The 18,426-nt window shown below is 40.5% G+C and overlaps 1 protein-coding gene and 1 long non-coding RNA gene across 2 annotated transcripts in view; one reads left to right on the top strand and one right to left on the bottom strand.

The window, feature by feature from the left end:
- JAZF1 (JAZF zinc finger 1) overlaps positions 1-18,426 on the top strand; it is a 370,268-nt gene that overhangs the window by 274,552 nt on the left and 77,290 nt on the right. The gene's annotated exons all lie outside the window — the stretch shown is intronic.
- LOC119534526 lies at positions 1,088-3,940 on the bottom strand. The gene is made up of 3 exons (XR_005217044.1): positions 3,881-3,940; positions 2,755-2,935; positions 1,088-1,971 (listed from the first exon to the last, which is right to left on the bottom strand). It is a non-coding gene; the product is annotated as an uncharacterized LOC119534526 (long non-coding RNA).

Below are 18,426 nucleotides of genomic sequence, written 5' to 3'. Positions count from 1 at the left end.
CGGGCCTCATGATACCAGAGCTTCAGATTCTCCGAGAGCATCTGAAAGTCTGGATTGTCATGTGAAATTGCATTTTTAAAATCTGTGGTCAGTACTCTATGGGCCATCAATTTGTAATCTCTGTCCAGGTCCTAATATAGAGCCACTAAACACTTTAATTGAATTTCAAAGAATTACAGTGGGTGTTTTAATAAGCAAATATAATACATGGGTGAATGAGTAATAAAAACCTGTTGTATAGGATGATTCCATTTGGGAGAGAGAAAAAAAAAAAACAACAGCATTCCATCAGCCCCTTTGCATTTAATGGGGTTTTTGGTGGTGGTGTATTTTTTTTTCCTTTTCTATGAACCATTACTAAAATGTAGTGTTTAACACTTAGGCTACACACCACCTTTTAGGTGTAACTAAAATTCTTGGGAATTTTACTATGAACTCCTTTTAGATAGAGTCTAAGTATGACCAAACGAATACCAATTCACCAGAGAATTCCAGTTCACCAGGGTGCAGAGTGATGTAATAAGCATCTGTCAAGTCCCACTCCTACTCTCACACACACACACACACACTCTTTAGGGAGCATGTGCTATTCAGGGATAAGACTTTGAGGTCAAATAGTTATAAACATGAACTGAAACTTTCATCAAAATTCAGAATCAAATCTATACTTGCAAGAGCTCTGGTATTTACTAGATAATATCTTATTGTTATCTTGAATAAGTCAATAAATCAAACCCATCATGTTTCAAATTTAATAGCTGCCTTATTAACCAAAATTGGGTATTAATAATAAAGTCAACATATTTACTACCCTTTTTAGTAGGTTGGTTTTCATTATTCATTACTCAGTTACTTTTGCTATAAAAAGAAATGAGTTATGATTTGTTTTGGATGAGCATGTTATTAAATTAATGGCTTGTTTCAGATGTTCTAACCTAGATGTTGCAGTTGAAAAACATCAGTAAAACTTTACGCTTTGCCTTATACAGGATAATGAACCTGTTCTAATCAAAGCATTAAACCCCCATTTTAAATTACTCTACAATGATATGATACCTGGAATATGATTTTTTTAAAGTGGTAGTGAACAAATTATGCACCTTGATTAATTAGGCAATAATGCATGGAAGATCTATTGTTACCAGTAGGTAAAGACTCTAGTGCTATTTAATGGCCCAAGTTAAGTCAGGCTGAGCTAAGCTGAAATAAGGCGCAGGAAGGATGAATTTCTAGAATCATAATTACCATATTAAATGGGAATTTGGTGGTTTATTACAGTCCCTTTTGAAACATAGCATTATAAAGAATTCCTGCCCTCAGCAAGGCAGGAAGCACGATATCCTCCCATGTTTATTGTATAATTACTCAATAAAATCCAGACTAAATTAATTGTTACCAGTAATTAATGACCAGTTTAATGAAAAAGAAGGGACTCTAGCAGATGGTGATTATTTTTTTTTAATAGGGCCTGCTTGGAGGGATCATTCCTGATAGTAAACTGTTAACAGTAATTTGTAGCCAAAGTAGCTGGCGGCTGCCATCTTATTGGTTACTAAGGCTGGGTCTAATCCTTGCTTTTTCGCCCTCATTTCTTCACCAGCTAAAATTCTTTATGTCTGGTAGATGATGCTCTAGTTGCTGCCACAAATAAAATAGGTTCCATTACCACTCCTAAACAGCAGAGGGGCCTGATGCAGGTCTTGGGAAATTCAGGGGCTGCTTTTCTCGAGGAGTATTGAGCATGAAGTGGAGACAAAGCCGAATAGATATTTAAGATTCTTGAAGGATCTTAGCAAATGCAAGTTAATCATCATATCCAGTTGATTGTATGTTGTGGCACATCTATAACGGAAGCTGAGAAAGAATGGCAAGGCCACTGTTGGCCTCACGCCCCTCTCTTCCTTGGCTGGTGAGCAGGATTTTCCATTTTTGGCAAGGGATGTGAGGAGACTGTTTTCCCAGCAGTCGTGCCTAACGTGAGAAAATCAGAAATGCAGTCTGGAAACAAAAGGTACACAATTCATATGGACATAAACAAAGCAGAAACTGAGGGTGACACGTGCACACACAGTTCTTAATATCCAGGACTGAGTACATCCCCGTGGTCCAACCATACATGGCCTTTTTCAGCCTTGAGCCTCATTCCATTCATAACATACTCCCCACATTCTCCTCTAGAATTATTTGTGCTCTGCCTCAGACTCCCCGTACAGACTCTCAGTGGCACTTGGAGAACAGGGCCCCTGTCTTGCTTATCTCCACACAACCTGTCTCAGCCCCGGTACAGCCAGTACTTCCACAAATACTTGTTAAATTAGAGCATACGCCAGTCTTTCCATGCTCAGTAGGTCTTCAGTAGCTGCTGAAAACATTGGGAGCAGTTCCTTGCATTTGTTAGAGCTCTCCAAGTCACCAGTACTTTCAGGAGCAGTCAACCCATATAGCAACTAGAACAGGGGCGTTCTAATCACCACTTTATTTTAGATCCATTCCCAGCTCAGTGTTGTGTCCCATCCTAGTTTTTGTCTTACTTCTTCTGCTCATCTTATCATTCATTCCTTTGTCGTGCACTTGGTGTATCCTTGAAAGCCATCTTGCCGCCTTTCAGAATAGGTCAAAGGTGCAAATAAATAAATGAATAAATAACGCTTCCATTTTACAGATAGGAAAATTGAAGCCCAGCATGGTTAAAAATTTGATTACAGGCCTGTAACTAATATATGGTAGAGCTGGACACAAATCTTGCCTACTTACCTTTCCTTCTCTGCATCCCAGTCCCTGCTCAGTGCAACCTCCAGGAGAATGAGAGAAGAAGCCGATTTCAGAGTAGAGGAGGGGCGGTCAGAAGTAAAGTGGCCCAAGTCTCTCTTTGCTTGAATGTAAGAGAAGTGAGGCTTCTGAAAGGCCTCCCGCACAAATGCTGGAGTTCGTTCTCCTGGAAATTATAATCAGGAAAGGATTAAAGGGGGAGGAAAGATTTGAGCTGAGCTCTGACCCTGCCTCAAGGAGAGCAAGTGGTTTCCATTGTTACTGCAATAAGGTGGCTGACAGCCCAGCACCCTATGCGTCCCCAGCCTGCCCCCCAGCTGCAGCGGGGGTACTCACCCCTTTTCTACTTGCAGGCAGAGAGCAGAGGTAAGCCATGTTGGAAAAGACCACTCTCTCATCACCTGTCCTGCTTATCCAAAACGTATTGCCACCTTCTATTTATTTTCTTAAAAATGCATTGTTTTGGTGTGGTGGAAAATTTAGAATGAAAAAGACTAGAAAAAGTCAATTTTGGTTGCAAAAAAATCATATAAACTATTCTGTAATATTAACTCTTTCAGTGACACTGGGGTTCCATTTGGTGAATTACACCCTACATGGCTCCCAGGTATCCTGAAAGATAAAATGTCTCCTTGCAAATTCCTTGTGTTCTCCCAGGGAGTGATGCAGAGGCCGAGCAACTGGTTAATTGCGTAAATGAGACAAGAACGCTGTGTCACTCAGCACCAAGATTAGAAACACGATATGCACGAATCGTACACGAGGCTGGAGAGAACGGAGACCTTAACTGTGGCCCTTTGCAGTCTTTTCCCAGTTTTAGTAGGCAACACCGGCATTCTCTTTGCACGGTTCATGCATTTTAATTCCCAGGATACCCCTTTCTCAAATCCTGCTTTGTGCACTTAGGGCCACATGAGCGAGGAATATTCACCAAAGCCCCATTGTAAATGGCATAGGGTAAAAAGCTGGAAGTGTTTTTAATTGGTTTTTCAGAATTCTGAATTTGAAGATTTTTGTTTTAACTTGAAATGTAATCTCAGCAGCCTCATTTACCACCTTGCTAATGCCCTTGTACTACCCTCTCTTCCTTCCTCCTATCTGCATCACTCACCTCTATTTACTGGCGTGGGTGAGAAGTTTCCTTTTGAAGTCAGTGGGAGTTCCAGACTCGTCTCACTCTCCAGGATGCAGAGTAAGGAGGAAGCTGGCTCAGGACTTCCCTCACCCTCCAAGGCGGGGGGACCACATTTGTACAGAGATTAGTCAGGTCATACCCGAGTAAAATTCCTTAGTGCAAAGGCATCCTGAGCTGACTTTTCTCTCCCAATAAGGAAAAGGATTAGACTTTTTCTCTGGGTGGCTTTGGTTATGCAATAAGAAATACAGGATCAGATAACCTCATGAAGAATCCCCCAGACAGCTGAAAGGGAAGTTTCAATGAAAAGCATCATAAAGTACCCTTCACAGCAGGGACCTGTGGGAGAGTTCTCCATTTTGGTTAGTTGTTGGGATCTCATTACTATGAGGATCTGTGGATAGTTTGAAGTCAAATTTGAACCACCTCCTGTACATTGCATCAGTCACATTATGGTGTGTCTTTTGCTCACCTTTACTGTACATGGTGTAACCCGCCTCTCAGCTGGAAGGTGTAAATGCTGTGTGCCTTTCCAAAGGAGGAGCATCTTTGCACAGAAGGGTTAAATGATTAAATGAATGAAATTTTTGTACCTTTTCATTATCAAAGGTGGTTCTTTGATCTTAATATATTTATTCCTTAAGGGCTCAGCTAAGAACATAACTGAAGAAATTAAATATTGAGCCTGAAAAAAAAAAGTATGAGAACTCTATTCCTTGATACCTTTGAACGCTTTTCTTTTTCCTGCCTTCTGAATGTAGGCACTTCCCCAAGTCCCTCTTCTCAACCGTCCTCTCCCCTCTCTCCCTGCTCTCCTTGGTCTCGTCCTCTGGGTGGATGACTTCCGAATCCAGGTTGCTGACCCTGCACTTTCCAACTGCTTAAATATACCCCTTGAATGGCTCACCACAATTGCAAACCCAGCAGATCCGGAACTGAATTTGTATCACCTATAATATCACTGTCCAGTAGAACTGTCTGTGATGGTGGAGATGTTCTGTTTCTGCACTGTCCCTAAATGTAAATTAGTTTTTTTTTTTTTTAATTAGGAATTCAGTTCCTCAGTCAAACCTGCCATACTTAAAGTGTTCAATACCCTCACATGGCTGATGGTGACTGTACTGAACAACGCAGGTCTCTAGCAATTTTGTTTGTCTTTTCTGTGGCATTTTACTAGCTGTAGGTCCTTGGACAAACTACTCAATGTCTCTGAAGCTCTGTTTTCTCATCTCTGAAATAGGACTGATAACACCCATTTACAACATCGTTGTGAGGATTAACTAAGATAACAGTTGCCAGGCATCCAGCATAGCACATACTGAAAAGGCTCTTTTAGATCCTTTTCCTTTCTCCCTTCTCTAACAGTAACTCCCAAATATTACATCTGAAGCTTAGATAATGTGAACACTCGCCAGAGCTGTTTTAAGAATGGTCAATTGCACACTTGTAGGGAACACTTAAGACAACTGTGGATTTAAGCTCTAGACCTTTGGGGTTAGATTCTTAGAATAGTTCTGAGCTGTTCTCTGCAGCAACATTTATAAGAGTGCTCTGCAGGGTTTTACAGGGTCTTCTTGGGTTGCCTGGTATTGTTTTACATTGGACGTTTGCCTTGTTTCCCAGGGCATAAATACAAGAGAAAATCGCCATGAGGCTAGCATCTGTTGGAGTACTGAGAGGTGCCTCTGTAGACCCTTGGGAGGCCACTTGGTCTGTGTGTGTGAACCTGCAGGAAGGGGCTCCCGCGCATCAAAAATGCCCTGGGTGCTGGGGTGCAGAGGTGGCCAATGCCTTCCGGAAGAGCATGGGCCTTCAGTCTCTCAACGGGAGGCGTTGTGGCTAGACCATTCCTGCACACTCAACAAGGGACGGGTTTTAAAGACGGTTTGCATGGTTTATATCCTGGCTGCAATCCATTAACGCTTTAATTACACTAATTAGGGATTTGGGATAATCAGGTTGGCTGGCCTGAAACGGCTCTCTGTGAAGAAAAGCTTTGCTGAATAAATCAGCAGGATAAACGGGATCATGGGGCACTTGTATTTCTGTGAACCAACTGATGCAAAGGATTTAGTGTGTGCTTTGGCATACAAATGAAGTCTGCTCCTTGTAAATCAGAAGGACCAGAGGCACTTCATTAGTAGTTAAGTACAGTAACATTCTTGAAAACTACAAAAAAAAAAAAGAAACAAAAAAAAAAATCTGTCTTTTTTTCTCCTCCAAATAATCTTTAAATTCCCAGTTTGTGAGCTGAGTTAGGGGGCAGGAAGCATGGATGGGGGTCTCTTGTAAAATGCAAATTCATTTCAAAGCCTTACCAAATAGCAGCTTTGTGTCATTCCTTTTTTCCCCAATAACAACCGAAGTACCACCATGACATGCAAAGCAGCTTACATTTGAGATTAAAAGGAATCCCCAAAACTGAGAGAGCTGGGAACAATTGGTTCAGACCTTCCAAATTAACAAACCTTCAGTGTGTCATTCAACAGTATATACTCTGTATCATGGTGCTCTGACTTTCAAGTATTTGTGTGACTTTGCATGTGTATGTGTGCATAATGGTGTTTTTATGCTACTAACCATCTGTTCTAGTTTGCTAATGCCGCTGGAATGCAAAACACCAGAAATGGATTGGCTTTTATAAAAGGGGGTTTATTTGGTTACACAGTTACAGTCTTAAGGCCATAAAGTGTCCAAGGTAACACATCAGCAATCGGGTACCTTCACTGAAGGATGGCCAATGGTGTTCAGAAAATCTCTGTTAGCTGGGAAGGCACATAGCTGGCATCTGCTCCGAAGTTCTGGTTTCAAAATGGATTTCTCCCAGGACGTTCCTCTCTAGGCTGCAGTTCCTCAAAAATGTCACTCTTAGTTGCACTTGGGGTACTTGTCCTCTCTTAGCTTCTCTGGAGCAAGAGTCTGCTTCCTACGGCCGTCTTCAAACTCTCTCTCATCTGCAGCTCCTGTGCATTCTTCAAAGTGTCCCTCTTGGCTGTAGCTCCTCTTCAAAACATCACTCACAGCTGCACTGAGCTCCCTCTGCCTGTCAGCCCATTTATATGGCTCCACTGATCGTGGCCCACCCTGAATGGGTGGGGCCACACCTCCATGGAAATGTCTCATCAGAGTTATCACCTACAGTTGGGTGGGGCACATTTCCATGCAAACAACCCAATCCAAACTTTCCCACTTAATCCCCACTAGTATGTCTGCCCCACAAGATTGCATCAAAGAATATGGCTTTTTCTTGGGGACATAATACATTCAAACCAGCACACCATCTTATTCAATTCTGAGTCTGTTAGGTATTTCCCAGAGACTCTTGAAAATTTTCCTTTCTTCTCCCTTTGTTCTCCTTTCTCTTTCCCTTCTTCTTCAATTTTTAAAATCCCTATATATTTTTCAAGAGATTATATGAACACAGGATGGAGAAATATGTGAGTGCTCAATAATCATGACTCTAAAAAGGCAGGAGAGAGTTTAAAGAAGATTGCAAAGTGTTGATAACATGGAGGTTCATCATACTAATCTATCGAGTTTTGTGTGTTTTTAAATTATCATAGTTTAAGTTATTGCCACCATCAGCACCCTCCATACCCAATATTTATATGCAGTTTATGGTTTACTAAGTAGTTTTAACATTCACAAACTCATTGGGTTAACTTTTTAGCAAGAGGACAAAAAGACATGGAAATTCACATTTCTTTGATTTTTTTAGAAAATGATCATTCATTCCTTAGGTGTGTGTGCTGACACTGAGTAGCCAGATATCTGAACACGTTTATCAGTTGCCAGCTTCCTGGAAAATGGGAAGAACCAAACTCCTTGGTCTAGAAGCAGCCTTACTGAACTCATGCAAAAAAAAAAGGAAAAAATCCGCCTGCTAAGGCCATGAAACATGAAGTCTGTAAGCTTGTGGTGCCCACAGAAGTATACTTGTAGTATACTGAAGGGCAGCCCCCTGGTTTACTGACTGCTGCTCTCTGTCATATATACACAAAAATAAATATGAAAGAGTAGTTGTCCTTACCATTGCATTCATGAGTAGATGCAGTTATCAGAATGTGTGCTTAATACAGTTGTTTTACTTTGGGAACCACTCTTTTCTTAGAAATATTCAGCTTTCTTTCTCAGATATTATCTTTACTGTCTGCCATCTTGCTTGCTGATTCTCTGAAAATGGGTAACGTATATCCCAACTGAGTTAGGATATGCCTGGGCTATGATATCAGTGGATATTTTATACAGGTCAGAGATGGCACCTAACTTTCAGCTCCTGTGTCACCACCATCATTTGGCATTTCTAAGACTTGAACCCAAATGTAGCACAGGCAAGGGTGCTGTGATCGGTTAGCGATGCCTGTCATGGACAGAGTAGATTACAAGTGGCACTGGAGCTATTGTACATACTGTACCTGCCATGAACGAATGCTACCAAATTTGAGACCTCCTTTTACATGGAGAGCCCTTTACCATCTTGCTCACTTCCCCTTGCCTTTGTCAATCCAAGTGAATCATTAACCAGACACATTCAGTGCCCCCCATCCTCAGTGCTAGATTCACTGGGAGTCACTTGCTGAGTTAAATGTTGACTCACACCCATCTCACCTAGTCAAAAGAGCTCACCTAAGTGGAAGGTTATGGTAGCATCAAAGAAGTTCTTTTCTTTGGAAACAAAGACTTTTGATCTCACATTTATATATCTACCCACGCCCATCTGTGGACTGCAGAGGTTCCCCCAAAAATGACCTCTTAGGTGGGCATTATCTAATCAGATGGCTCATATGTATAAATGGTGTCTCATAATTCCTGGTGTGGGTCAGGAGCATGGGGCCAACGACTGTGGAAATACCGTCATTCCTGAGTAGCTTCCTGGCATATTGAGGAGTTTTGATATGGCAGACGATGGGCCAAATGCTTTTAATGTGTTTATCTAATGAGATCTTCGCAGTAACCCCCAGAGGTAGTTGTTAGGGTTACTTCTGTTTTATAAATGAGGAGCCCAGGAGAAGAGATGGTAAATAATTTGCCCAAGTTTAGATACCTAGTAAATCAGATTAGGAGTTTGCCTCCAGAACCTAGATGTTCAACCACCATGCTGTGCTCCCAGCCGTTAATAATACAGCAACTAAAACTCTAGAGACCCTAAATTTAATTTTTTTCTTCAGTTTTCAAACTTCTCCCAGTTTATGTGGAGAGTTGTGCATCATCTCATTAGCAGTTTACGTTGAAACTTCAAATAACTCATTTAATGTACTTCCAGAGGAGGCAAGACAAGAAAACTCAAAAGCTATTCGTAGTTTTGTACCACAAAACCTCATAAAATGCACCTTCTTTGTTTTGTTCATTGGCTTTTACAGGAACATCAAATTAGCAATGAAAACCATGTGTAAGAAATAGCCATAGTTCTTCCCAATTTGATGAAAATAGAAGAGGAATGGAAAGGATGGTAGAGAGTTGCCAAGAGAGGGATATTCTAGTTGGCTTCCAAACCAAATATTGGTGGGTGTAGTTTTCAGACGTGGCTTTTATTCTTGGCATTGATGATGAAAAAGACAATGGATTAATCAGGCTAAAGTAAATCAAAATTGATTGCGTCACTGATCATTTATGTTGGCCTGTGGCTTAAAAGAGTGGTTGCTGGATCCTCAACCAGAGCTTTCTTGAAGGTAAATTGACTATACTATTCCTTAGTTGTGAAGAAAATACCCAATATTCATTGGGAATGTACAAAGTAATGGTATTCAGAAATGGGATTTTTTTTGCATTTATTCAGCTTTGGTACATGGAATTCATTTTAGGGCTAAAATTCAGGGGAAAAAAATAAAAGTGGTTCACAAGCACTGGCCACAGAAAGCCGCTAGTCTTGAAAGAGACTGTTTATGTGGATGTTTCCACTGGTCTCTAGTTGCTGAGTCGCCTGGGGCATGTGGGTCCAAGAAGCACCCTGCCCCTCTGTGTGTCCCGTCTCTCATCTTTCTCCCAGCTCATGGAAATGAGAAGCAACTGGATTTGTATGCTCTTGTTTCTGGCTTCTTTCAGTTTACCCAGCATATTCCACATTGAGTGAAATAAATTTGAAAGTGTTTCATTTTGGTTAGCATTCACTGAAACTAAATTTTTAGCAATGACCATGATAGAAAACTAAGTTGGATCATTTTACTAACTTGTATCTAGAGAATAATTATAAATATATATTATAAACAATGTATATATGATATAATTGCAAAAAATGAAATGTGCATTGTAGTTTCTCTGCATTTCAAAAAATTAAATTTTCTTTCTTCTGCTGTTCTAATCTCAGAGTACAGAACAGTCTTTCTCAAGAAATGATTATTTTATTCTAGATTATGCCCTTTCTGTATTTTATGTTCAAAATGCCTTTTTAAAATGAGAGGCTGGTAGATGGCAGTTAGATACAATGCACTTGATAATATAAAAATTGGCTGCCCAATGTTAAACAAATATTTTTTTAAATTTTAGAATATGCAAGTTATGTACACCATACAGAATATAAATTAACTGCTCTTAATAAAAGAAGGAAAAGAATAAAGAAATAAAATTTGATTGAAAAGAGAATATATAAGGGAAAGATCACCTCCTTATTTGTCTTTTTTTCCTTACCTCTTCTCTGTTCTTTCCTCCTTGTCCCCCAAAATAAAGTGAAGATTTGTAAACAAAACCAGTTACAAGGTCTGAGATGAAATCAGCTTGGCTCTCATGCATATTTATTTTGTGGTCCTCAAAGCCCAGGAACCGTCTTCTTTCAAATGTGTTACACCTAAACTTAGTAAGACAAGCAAAGAGAAAATAAATATATATATTATGTCACTTAATCAACAAATCTGTCAGCTTTATTTTGGTACCTAAGTATCGTATAGGGCACAAAATCGGATTCATTGGCCAATTACTTGACTAATCACAGTCCATGTGAATGTCAGGTGAAAACTCACGAATACCCCCTCCTCCCAAGTTAAGTGCCAAACTGACCTGCTTGTGGAGTGGGTTTTCCCTTGTGCTGCTTTTAGGTTTATTATTTTGCATTGAAATTTTAATAGCAGCATGTTAAAGGTGACTCAGAGTTTTAGTGCTACTGCAGAAATGTTTATGAAGCTTCAGAATCTACCCCATGAACTTCAAATCATGAAGTCAAAAATAGTACTGGGATGGAAAGTGAACTATACGATTATTCAAAGCATTACTAGAAATTTTCTGATATTTGTATTATTTGTGGATACAGATTTTCTTTTATCTCCTGAAAAGAAGAATATTTATTAAGTTTCCACATCCTCGGAAAAGGGCATTCTATTTATTATGGGGCCTTGACAGTGACCACACCATTCGCTGCCTCCAGGTCCTATTTCACTGGCCAGCTGTTTTAACCAAATACTCCTTCAACTTTACCATGGATATTTAAGTTGCTGCTAAAATGAGAAGACCCACCCTATGAATTTATTAGCAGATGTGCAGTCTGAAAGCCATCATTTCAGAGACTGAAAGCAGCCAGATTCTCTGACATGTGGGCCACACATGATCACATACTGAAATGTGCCCATTATCCCCATTGCCATTTCACATAGCCTCCATCCAATCCCACAGATTGTTTTGCTTATTCTCTGTCCATCTTTATCCTGGATTGCATATAATAGGCAAAGAAAAGACTAATCCACGGTCTCCAGGTTGGATTCTTCACTGGAAAGTTTGATTGTATCCTTGTCTTGTTAGAAATCCCATTGTCTAGAGAGATGAATTACCAGATTTGGGAGTACTTGGAATCTCATGGTATCTGCCAGCTCCCAGCAGCTTTCCTCAAAGGCTTTCTGGGTTTCACAAACATGTTTTTGTTGAAAAATGGCAATGCCCAAAAGGCCCTTGAAAAAGCAGAACAAAGCCTTTGAACTTCAAATGAAGCATTGTTGGTCATGATGCTGTGTAGAGGATTTGGATGCAGACAGCATCAGAAGCTTATGCAACTCTATGAATCTCCCAAGTGGAGAGCAGCCTTTAACTGGATGGGAAAGACTTCTTTGTATTAATGAGAGGAAAAGGAGGGGGAAAGGAAGCGTCGACTAGCTGCACAGTGAGTCTTCTGCTGCCTGTCCTGCAAGAAAGGTCATCTACAATTGGTTCTTCTTAAGAAATCGAGTCAGGGAAATAAACATAGGGGGGTGGGTTTATCGATGGCTCCCAGCATGTTGTCCCCAATGAGAGGAATCTTCTCTTCTGTATTCTAGCTACTATAGAGTGCCTTCTTGAATTTGCCTTTGATTGCAGCAGGAGCTTTATAAACGCCTGCAGATCACTAAAGGTGGGTCGTCATACTCAGAGGCCCCCTTGCCATGATGCTGGCTCTTTGCTTTCAGAATCAGCAGCGCTCTTAACAGCAATACTTCACCTAAAACCCAGTCCCCCAGGTCAGAAGTCACCAAACTCCTGGCATAGGTGTCAGATGAAAGATTTGAGAGTTAGGGTTTCCAGAGTAAGTTCACATCTATTATTGATAGAATGAACCAGGAACCCAGCACTGGTCAAGCACAAAGTGCCAGGCTCTTTTGTAAGTGTATTGATTCATTTAATCATCACGACTACCCTATAAGGTAGGCATAATTATTGTCACCGTCTACAGATGAGAAAACTGAGGCACAGAGAGGTTAGGTAACTTGCCCAAGGTCACAAAGCTAGAGAGCATAGACTTGGGATTAGAATCTAGGCAGTCTCTCTCCAAAGCTCAGTTTCTTTTTTTTTTTTTCTTTATTTACAAACACTCTATACCCATCAAGCAAAGCTTACTTTGTTAACTGCTACACTGATGTTTTCAAACTGGTGGTCATGACCAATGTATTTTGTTGGAATTATAATAAGAAAAATATCAGAGTATGTTGTTTCATGAAACCTTTTTTTCATGAAACTTTTATTTTAGATGTTTACATAAAAATTCACAGGCCCACAGTTTCTTATCCTGGAGTCCAGCATTTTTCAGATTTTAGAAAGGTAAACAGTGCAAATGCATAACTGTTCCTGCAGGGTCTGGGGTAGCACCCTATAATCAAATATATTAATATTTATAAAATGAAGCATATGGATATTTAAGTGCAATTTTTAAAATGTGTGAATAGGCTTTCAATAGTTCAGGTCAGGATTTGTCTTGCAATGAGTTTTGGTGCCAAACTTATTTTAAAATAAAAAGATTTCCAGTTTTCAGGGCTTTGGGGATTTAACCCTTGCAGTTAAAGGGACATGGACCTGTTTTTAGAAATGCGTGGACTGGGCTACAATAAGAGATAATGGGTTGAGGTTTAAAAAAAAAAGTAAAAGAAACACAGTTAGAGCCGAGAAGGACCTTTGGTATGATATATTCCACATATCCGTAAAACTAGAACTCTTCAGTTTTAAAGGCCAGAAAAATCAGGTCCGGAAAAGAGAAGGCTCTGATTTGCCCAGGCTGCCACCTCTTTGCCCCTGAACAAGTCTCCTGACACACAGCTTGGGCCTCTGAACCCCTCGCCCTCTCCAGAGTCGTGTAACATCAACCAAGCCGCACCACACGTCTCACATTTTCGGTTCTTTTCGAGATCTTCCTTTCCAAGAGAGACGAAAGTTTCGTGCAGTCACTTCCATTTCTAGTTTCTCCGGTGCCAGGGGAAGCAAGTGGTTTTCCCACAGGAAGACATTAAGGTTAGGTGTTTGAGCCATAGGGTGAGGTGGCAATGGAATCTCTGCCCAGGTTCCAGCAAATACTGTAAATTTCCTGAGTTTGTGGTTTAAACTACTCTCTCTGGACCAGCAGTTGACCTTTTCCCCTGTGGTGTTATATTCGTGTTTCCACGTCTCACATGTCAGAATGAATGAACGTTGTGGTCTAAGGATTTAAAAGATTTATAATGGAGTCTAGAAAATTTACTTAAGGAATATGTACTTCCCTAGCAATAACAAATTTTACTACAAATAACCATGTTAAATTAAAGTAACTTAGGCATTTCTGATCTGTAGGAAAGTTAAAATTAATCTTATGGCAGTTTCAGTTTCAAAATGAAAACATTGCTCTGCCTGACCGCAGATTTCCAGGCTATTAGTCAACAGTGAATGAACATTCAGGTGACTTTTTTTTCTTTAAGAAATATCTAATTTTCTCTAGGTGTAGAAAAATAATACTGGAAGGAAATACCCTGAAAAATAAAAAATAGTTGCATCCACATAATATTTTTTTAGGGAAAGAAAAGTTTTTACATGGGAACTTCAGTTCCAGTCATTTTTTTTCATAATCTGAGTAGTGTGTACACAAATCATCATTTAATTGTGTTCTTTAAACTGTACATGTAAATATATAGATATATTTGCATATATAGTCCACACTCTTAAAAAATGTTTTTAAACACGTGACAAATCCATTAAAAATTTTTCCATAAACGGTCTTGAATGAGTTCTGTTGCGTCTCATAATTTTTCAAAAAGGAGAAGAAGCCTTTCTTATTCACTCTTCTTCCTTTCCCCAGTTAGCTCCTTTAGTGAGTGGGCAAGGAGCCTGACTCACATGCTTTTCTCCACATTAAAAAACAAATAACTACAGGTGTATTGATAAGTATTTAACAGCTGACTCTGTGGGAGGAAAAAGTCCTGATTTGTAGCATTTTCCAGTTCCCATGGTGTACGCATTCCCACCGCTGCCTATTTCAAGCTACCAACATGACACCACTGAACACAGAGTTGGGAAGAGATGTGCCGCAGCACACCATTATGTGGTATTTCCATCAAACAGATACACTGTTAATGTAATTAACCTCAACATAGATGATAGTAAAATGGAATAAAATAGGAAGTGATGAGCTTTAAGTATTTATCTTTTGTTTTCAATATAATTTATTTAACTGTAAGTTTATATAATTTCATTTTTAATAATGGCTGCATCTAACAACCAGCAGGAAAACCCTGAAATCTGACAATCTACTCTCAGCTCTGCCAAGCCAGGGTGAGCTGCCTCTAGCATCTCCTGCTACAAGGTCAGAGCGGTCACCGAGGCTGAGGGAGTTCTGGGAGGTGGGCGCAGCTGGTCTTCTTCAGATCACAGCCCGGTGGAGCTACAAATGCAGGGAGCCCCCGGGAACCAAGCAGCCACACACCACAGGACCTGGCTGACGTTTAGAGGATGAGGCCCCTCTGCTCTCCCAAACACCCCACTGCCCCACTTCCAACATATAAACCCCCAGAGAGATTCCCTCTGCATTTTCCCTGGCCCTAAGCTCAGCCCCTTAAACCCTTACATTTTTGAAGACAGTGACTCTGAAGCAAAAACAAGAAAGCTCGGCGTCCTTTGTCCCTGGCACCATGGCACAGTAAGGGCATTTGATTCAGAGCCCAGAAGCTCAACTGGGCTCTGATACCAGCCGAATGACCTGCACAGGTCTCTCCATCTCAGTTCCCAGTAACTGTGAAGAATGAAAATCATCTTCCTGGTCTAAAACCCCCACATCAGTTCTGATTGCTGAAGGCTTCAGAAAAGATCCCCAATTGTGTCAAACCTCATCGAGGAAAAATCACCTGACCACCACAGACGTTTCCAACCCTGACGATGGAAAGATCTGAGCTGTGGCCCTTCATGGATGGGTCAAAGCACTGCTGCCTTTGAGATAGAAGATGTTTTATTTGGATTTCTGATGGGAGCCAAGTTACTGAGTCTTCATTTCTTGGCTGGAATCACCGCCTTTACTCTGCCTCATCAGGTTCTTTCTAAAATCCTGTCCCCCAAATGATTCCTTGCCATTAGAAATCTGCCTGCTTTTTTGAGAAAAACAGCTGTATCAATGGAACATTGTTTTAAAAACTTGCGTTTAACAAGTCTCAAAAAATATATAGATAAAATAATGGTTAACAAATGAAGGGGGAAGAGGGACAGTGAGCTAGTGCAGGGGAGAAACTGGCAAATTTTAAGCAGCATTCCTAAAGTATTTGTATGCCCGTGCATGTGTGTAGTCCCCAGGAATACATTGTGCAGCTGTGAATCTCAGTACAGCGATGGGGCCATGATTTATGGGTTGTATTTCCAGGGTTGCAGCACCCATCCAAGAGAGGTGGAGGGAGGGAAAGGCTGGCAGCGATGCTTTATGAGTGTTTCATGTTTAATGCTTTTAACATGGGTGCCTCATTCTCACTTCTAGAAAGCGCTTAGGAAATATAAGCCAAAAATAGATGACCGCCTGTAGCAGACCAAATCCATGTGGGAGTGAAGGTGGGGGCTGTATGTGCCTGTGAGTGTGGTTGCACCTGTTATAGTGGTGGTGGCTTTATGTCTGAGCTGTAGGAGAGTATTTATTTTACAATAAGCACAAGCTATTGATACTTTTTATCAGAGTGGGAGCAGACACTGAAAGGCCTCATTTAGAAAACAACTTTTTAATTAGTTTTAAAATTAAAAAAAAAGCAAGACGTTTATATCTAACACTGTACTGTACATGCCCTCTCGCAGACTGATTCCTAGTCAGCCATTCTGCAAATGGAGCTTCTGCTATTGCTGAGTCGTAAACATGCAGTGCATCCTCCAGAAACTTGAAGCGAGTTAAGTTGGATGTAACTACATTACAATACTTTTTATAATCGTAACAGCTTCTACATTTTGAGCCACTTCCTATGTGACACACACCGTGACTCAGTCACTCCTCGCAGCAGCCCTGCAGGGACTGTCATTGTACCACCTGCCACCAGGTGTTCTTGGGTCCTGAACATTCAGACTCTGACTACCAGCCCTGAGTCTATTGACCCTGCTTCTGTTCAGAGACCCTGTGCTGGAGTCCCTGCCTGTGAGAGTCACAGTGCCCCTCAGGCAGGGGTCTGTGCTGTGCTGCAATGAGAAACTCGGACCCCACTGGAGTCAACAGCCCTGTAACAGTCCACTGGCATAGCTTCCAGGGTCATGCCCAGGTACAAGATCACCATGCTCAGGGAAGCCCAAGCTACGGCTTCCTCTCAGGTGTGTGTATATCATTTGTAGTTCCTCCTGGTCCAGATGCAATTTACCAGTCAGAGGTCATTTTTATCATAAGGAGTGTTGCCTTGTCACATAGTTGACATACATCTCAGCCGGTAACCAGAGTTAACCGAAGGTCAAATTCTCACACAAAAGGGAAAAAGATTTCTGTTATTCCTCTACACACAATTATGTTCATTTTGCAGAGAAGAGAGCTGAGGTTTAGAGAGTTTTATCGACATTGCCTCAGATCAGACAGTCAGTGACACAGCCAGGATTTGGACCTGGCCTGTCTGACCATGCTCCTAATTGAATGCAAGGTGTAAATTTTCATTCTAATGCACAGTGTATCTGTATTTATTTCACTGTTTGAAAAAACTAGTTTGAGAGTTACCTATCATTAGGAAGAGTTAACATTCCTGGAAGAAGCAGTGTGCTTATTTTGTGATTTGGCCTTTAAGAAGCTCAGGAAGACACCAGTTCCACTTAGAATAATAAAAGAAAGCACTAGTTCCTTGCTTTTCTCTAAGAGACCACATTTTAAGTATAGGTTTATGAGGAGGGGGGAAAAGAAGTTTTAAGAGCAGTAGAACCAACTTTGCATCTGAAAATAAAGGAGTACCTGGCTACCAGGTGCAAACAATTCTGTTCTGCAGTGTAGCTCCTTTTTACTTTCTAAATCACCATGCTGTAGCACAAAACCTTCGTGCTCATGGCAAAGCATCTAGCTTTATTACAGTTCAGTTAAACATATGAAATCCAGTTTACACAAGTAGATAGTATTGCAGAAGCTATTCAAGAAATGTGCCATCCATGTTCCAAGTATAAAAATAGAAATTTTAAGACATTGTAACAATATTACTGTTGTTTCATTGGGTGTTGAATCGACTCTAAGCTTTCACCATGCTTTAGAACTATCCAAGTTTGACTTCCCAAACTTCATGGTGTAGCAGAGAAAAATACCAAGGAATTTTATAGGCAGAATGTGAAATGGTTTGGGTAAAATCCTATGTTGAAGTGTAATGGAATTAGTTTATGATGAATTGTATTCAAATAGTCAAATTCAATTGAAGGGGGCATACAGAGAGGACTGGGGCACAATGATGTCTCTTAGCCTGGGTGGTGGGCACAGGTATTATATATATATGTGAATATATACATATGAATTATATATATGTGTGTTCTTTAGGTAAGAGCTGCCATTTCATAAATTGTTTTGAATCTCATATCATGAATTTATGGAATGTTAGATTATACAGTGAGAAAAGAACAAAGTTTGAATATTACTAGCACAAGGGAAGCTTTGAAGGTTCCAAAGTGTAACTATCAGGAAAAGTTGCCTTTCCCTTTATGAATAAAAAAATAAATAAAATACCCAATCTTTGGCAGCACCCTTCCTCTTTATACTGCTCTCTTCCCTCTCGTTGCATCTGCTGGGGCAAATTTAGTCAGTCATTTTCCAAATGTTTGCTGAAGTGGACTTGGCAGGGTGCTAGCAACTATCGTAGGGGCTTCCCTTCAAGCTGAAGGCTAGGGAGGCAAGACCTTCAGTCAGCAAAGAAAAT

The sequence above is a fragment of the Choloepus didactylus genome, chromosome 5 (genome assembly GCF_015220235.1).
Source record: "Choloepus didactylus isolate mChoDid1 chromosome 5, mChoDid1.pri, whole genome shotgun sequence".
In the NCBI taxonomy this organism is placed as follows: Eukaryota; Metazoa; Chordata; class Mammalia; order Pilosa; family Megalonychidae; genus Choloepus; species Choloepus didactylus.
The sequence above is the reverse complement of the archived record's forward strand: the minus strand, read 5'-3'. Positions and strand labels throughout refer to the sequence as shown.